The 5,601-nt window shown below is 48.9% G+C and overlaps 1 pseudogene; it reads right to left on the reverse strand.

Moving 5' to 3' along the window:
• Window positions 1-1,925: 1,925 nt before the first annotated feature.
• LOC125095512 (60S ribosomal protein L32-like) lies at window positions 1,926-3,379 on the reverse strand (annotated as a pseudogene).
• Window positions 3,380-5,601: the final 2,222 nt, after the last annotated feature.

The following is a 5,601-nucleotide window of genomic DNA, read 5'->3' on the forward strand; positions in this document are numbered from 1 at the left end:
TCTTCATTGCGGTCCGTGCATGCCAAGTAGCTGTGGAATTCACTGCAGCTCTGAATCCAGGCTCCTGACCTGGCATTACCTTGGGGCCTTCCCCGCCCCATCCCTCAGCTCTGCACTGTCCCCTACTTCCCACAACACCCGGGTTCAGTAGGTAACACCAAATTGGGATGGTTCTTCTTACCTTACCGTAGCTCTGTATCACGTAGTCATGGGTGACAAAGGTTCCATACCTCAGTACACTTACTCAGATTTCTAAAAGGTCACGTAGGGCTCGTGTATGCACTTGTTTGTAAACCAGGTATGAAGGAGCCCTACTAAATGGTTTTCATTAAAATGTCCCATCTGAGCGTGCTGGGTATGTGATCAGGATCCTCGGGCGTCTGCATCCCGCAGGGACACTCGGCCACGCCCTTCTGTCTCTGCAAGCCTCATGGTAGGCGCTTTGGCCCGAAGCCCCCTTTACCGTGAGGGTCCCTCTTAGTAATCTCTCCGCATAGTCTGCACGGCTCCTCGTGTCCTTACACACGTCCTACGTTGTATTTGGAATTGGTTCCAGTCAGTCCCACACTGAGATGTCCGAGCGGGAGGGTCCCTAGATCTTATGCTGGGGTCCCGAGGAACGTCCGCAGTCCCTTGTCCAAGAAGATCATTGAATGCTCCTTTCCTTTAGCAACGTCGCTGTGACCCGCTGCCGCAGGACAAGGCGGGCGACATGGCTCCTCCGCACAGTGCGCGGCTCCGTGAGCCGCGCGGTCCACAGCCCCGCGGTGCGCCCTGGAGCGGTTCTGAGGCGGCATCGTACCTCGGTACAGAGGTCAGCCCCTGCCTCGGTGATTTACTGTGGCCGCACCTCTGCCCGGACCTCTCCCCACGCTTCCAGGCCATTCCAGGTGTACTTTGGGGAGGAGAATTCTTTGTTCACTATACCAGGTCAGCCTTGAACCTTCTCTTAGACACCGTACGCTCTCTTGTCAAATGGAGCTGCCACTCCCACATCGCTGAGTGTGCTTCCCCAGAACCTGCACCCTCCACTGCTGATCGCTCGGACATGTGACCGCGTGTGTCATCCTCACCATCTACCTGTGATTTGTCATCAGGTCGCCCTGTCCTCAACAAGGGTCCATAGAGGAAGCTCATGGAGAAACCTCTTTCTCCTTGATGTTTCCCCTTAGGAGTTTCGATCGAACCACTGTCTTCCTCTGCTCTTTGGTACAATTGCTCACACGGACAAATAAGGAAAAATCACCGAAACGATTGCACATTTGTTCTTGCCGTATTCAGAGCGAGTCTTGTCTCACCCACTGTGTGGAGCCCAACTGCAGAGTCCCTATATGCATCGCTCATTGAGTGTACTTTCCTCTGACCGTGACTCCGTGTAGGAAACCATGTTGTGTTACCGTTTTGTCCTGACGTTATTCCTCGCACTGGCGAACCTACCGGTGGTACCATGCTTTAAAGAAATGGGGGAAACAGATTTATCTTTCTTGTGACAGCGTTATTTTACTGAGTAAAATGTCCTTGATGTGCGTTCATGCCATAGTATCTGAAAGGTTTTTGTTGTTGTTGTTGTTTTCCTGACGGCCTCAGAGTATGACGCTGTATGTATGCACCTATTTCCTTCTCCATTCTTCTAGCGATTTCTTTTGGGTCAGCTCCATCTCTTGTGTATTTGAACAATTCAGCAATGAACGTAGTGGTCCATATATGTTTCTAACACTACCTTTAGTAGTTCTGGTTAATACCACAAGTGGGATTCCTGGATCGTGTGATATTCTCTCTTTCCATTCCTTTTCGTAACTTCTATACTGTTTTTCTGAAGGAGGGCACACATCTCACATTCACACCAACAGTGTCTTGTGTTCTTAACTCTCAATTCCATCAACCCCAGCAATAGTCATGTTTTGTTCTTTTTTTCCCCCCAGGTTTTATAGTTTTTTAACACGAAGATGACGGACACAACAAGCTGTCTCTTCATTTTCTTTGCTGCGCAGTGTGGCGCTGCGTCGGGAACGCTGATGGTCTCTGGGCTGCTCTTTCCAGCACGGCTCTGCATTTCTTGGAGGAGACGTCGTGAGCAGTGACTGCACAGGGAGATTTGTGGCACAGCAGCAGCACTTCAAGCTCCTTGACGTGGACTAGGAACTTCCAGATGCCCCTGTGCAGCTTGTACTTTGTTTTCTTCTTGGTCCCAAAACCAACGTAGGGCATAGAGCTCTGGGTCTTGAATCTCCCGCGCACCGCGCTCTCAATGCCTCTGGGTCTCTGCCAGTTGCGCTTCTTTTTGACATTCGGTCTGACTGGTGCCCGATGAACTTCTTGGTCCTCTTCTTAATGACCTTGGGCTCTACCAAAGGTCTGAGGGCAGCTGTGAATCCCAGTAACACAGGGCTGCCACCTCCACACCCAGCGCCAGTGGGGGGGGCAAAGAGAGCTGCTTTGTTTGTTAGTTTGTTTTGATTCTGGCTCTTCTGATACTGTGAGATAAGGTATCACTGTGGTTTTGATATGCATTTGCCTGATGATTAGTGATGCTGGGCGTCATTCATATGCTAGTTGGCAATTTGTATACCTTCTTTAGAGAAATGTCTGTTGAATCTTCTGCCCATATTAATGGGGCTTTTTAAAAAAAATCTCGTTCAGTTGTAGAGGCTCAGAAGTTATGCTGAGTAGGAAACTCTTTATCAGATATTTGATTTGTAATTATGTTCTCCTTTTCTGTATTTTGCCCTTTACTCTGTTGATGCAGGTCTAAAGGTTGATTGAGTATCATAGGTTAGTTTTTAAAAAATTTCTAAGGGTACGACACCTTAGTGGCTCAGTCATTAAGCATCTGCCTTTGGCTCAGGTCATGATCCCAGGGTCCTGGGATCAGGCCCCACATCGAGCTCCTGGCTCTGAGGGAAGCCTCCTTCTCTCTCTTCCACTCCCCATGCTTGTGTGCCCTCTCTCAGTCTCTCTCTCTCTATGTCAAAAAAATAAAATCTTTATAAAAATTGTGTAAGGGTAATATTTGTGTATTTCCAGTGTAATACATATAGCAATTGATTTCTAACTGATTACTTTAATTTTTTATTGCCCTGAAATGGCAGAAACTCAGCAGCTGAAGGAAACTCATGTATTACATCAAATTCTGTCATCACAATTGCCCAGGATGTATTTAGGACTGAGCCAGTCTCTCCCGATTTCAGGAATCCCAAAGTCACCGTTCCCTATACTTACTGCCAAGGTCCCTTATAAGGCATGTCTCACCATCTGAACAAGTTTTGATGACTGTTTTCCATGAAGTGGCACGTTTGCGACAGAGTTCCGCTGCTCTGCATGCATCACTAACGAGTGCACTGTGAGCACAAGACAGGGCACCCTGCGCCGCACTCTCCATGGTATCCTATGTGCACAGCAACCCTTTGTTACCTGGTACTTGTGCTGCGCATTGGATGGGGACCTCTCCCATGACACCGATGCTCCTGTCCCATACCTCAGTTCAGTTCCTGAACTTTCTCTGAGGGACATCTGTGCATCTCCTTGTCAATCAGTTTTAGGAGGGGTTCTGCTTGGTGAGCTCAGCCAGAACTCCGTCTATCCATGTGGGGACACCCAACATATCCCCTCAGGATAGCTATCCTTCCCCAGGTGCTGGCTGATCCTTCTGGGCTTTTGTCAGCAAGAATCCTTTGTGGTCGCCCTAACCAGCATCCCCATTAGTTTCTTCTGTGTATGTTCCTTCCACTGTCCACTCTGGAAATTATTCGCACTGGCCTGCGAAGTAGTTAGAGTGAATGGTGCTGTGTCCCCGACATGAAGTCCCAGTTGGAGGGGTCCGTCTATCTATTGCTACGATCCTTGTCATGCCTGCCTTACTGTCCTAATAGGTGTCATGGAATATCCTTTTCTCTCTGCAGAGGCTCTTGGCCACAGCAAGGAGCCCGAGCACACCGTGACGCCTTCCTCAGCCTCATCAGCGCTCCTTGGTGATCCCCTCATGACACTGCATACGGCCGTGTTTGAGGTTGGCTGGGTTCCCTGCGGGGCTCTGTGGGGCATGGCGCGCTTCACTGCACCTCTTAATTCGCTTGGGGGGACCCACTTTCTGAGCTCCCCAGGGGCCACATGCGACTGTAGTCAGCACAGCGCAGGAGCCCTCCAGCACCAAGGGTGCCACCAGCAGGGTTTCCATTCAGGGGGTGACCATTGCCCTTGGGTCCCATCTGTGCTTCCAAGCGGTCTGGGCTTGTGTCCTGGGCCCTGTGATCCAGGGGGATCCAGACGTCTTCAGTCCCATTGTCTCACCTGCATGACCTGCCGGTTTTTTGCGGCAGAAAGAGAGAGGAACACAGACGGGAAAAAGATTGGCCTGAAGGAAGAAGTTCCTATTCTGCTTGCGGACTCCGAAAACATGGAGCGGCTGGCGAGCAGGGCCAGAGGGGAAGCAGGCTGCGACATCAGCAGGCAGAGGGGCAGAGGTCCTGCGGGACAGAGCTTAGATGGCAGATTTGTCAAAGCAAGGTCAAGGAGAGGCACAAAGTTAGCATCTAACCGCGTCTTAGAGGCTGTCCTGTTGTGGGTGCGGAATTGTTATAGTCGTCTCTTCTGCTGCTTTGTCCTTCCGTGGTAGGAGTTGAAGGTCCCGTCTTCGTTCCAGATTGTACTGAATGGAGGCCTCCATCGTTTTCTCTTGGTTCATGTAACGAAAACTGTCAATTTCGTTTATCTTTGTTCAAGGGAACCTGTGTCCATTGGCCTTTCTATTGTGCTTTCATCTACAGATCCTTGAATTCTCCATCTGTATTACTTCCTTCGTATAGACAATTTTTGACTAATACGTTGTTCTCCCTATTCTTTTCTCACACTAAAGTTATGTTGTTATTAGAGATCTTTCTTTATTCTAAGGGTAGTAGTTTTCAGTAGAAATGTCCTCTGAGAACTGCGTTTGCTGCGTCTCATAAACTGTTACTATGTGTTTTCTTTAGTGTGCATGTGTGTGTGCACTCGTGATTGATTTTGTCACGATAACTCCCGTTCTGTGAGTTGCCTTACTGCAGTGATTGCTTCCTTGGCCGTGCAGATGCTTAAAATCTGTTGTCGTCACATTTGTCTATTGTTCATAATTTATAAGTACAGTGTTTATGTAGTGGTTGTGCATAAATAGACTAATTGATTTCACATTGATTACTGTCATATTTTTAATTACTGGTGGTATATACCGATATTAACAAACATACACACACATACACACACACATCTACACACAAACACACAAATTGCCACAAACCCAGTGGCTTAAATGAAACCCATGTCCTTGTAGAAGATGTATGGTCAGAACTGCACAGGATCTATTGGGAGGTGAGCCCAGTCCCTTCCGCAGTTGTAAATCCCAGGCGCACGGGTCCCTATATGCATTGCGAAGCCTTTCTTACCATCTTAAGAGGTGTCCTTACACTTCCTTTTCTTCATTGCAGTCCTTGCATGCCAAGTGGCTGTGGAGTTCCCTGTAGCTCTGAATCCAGGCTCCTGACCTGGCATTACCTTGGGGCCTTCCCCACCCCATCCCTCAGCTCTGCACTGTCCCCTACTTTGCACAACACCCGGGTTCCGTAACTGACA

The sequence above is a fragment of the Lutra lutra genome, chromosome 3, assembly GCF_902655055.1.
Source record: "Lutra lutra chromosome 3, mLutLut1.2, whole genome shotgun sequence".
Taxonomy (NCBI): Eukaryota; Metazoa; Chordata; class Mammalia; order Carnivora; family Mustelidae; genus Lutra; species Lutra lutra.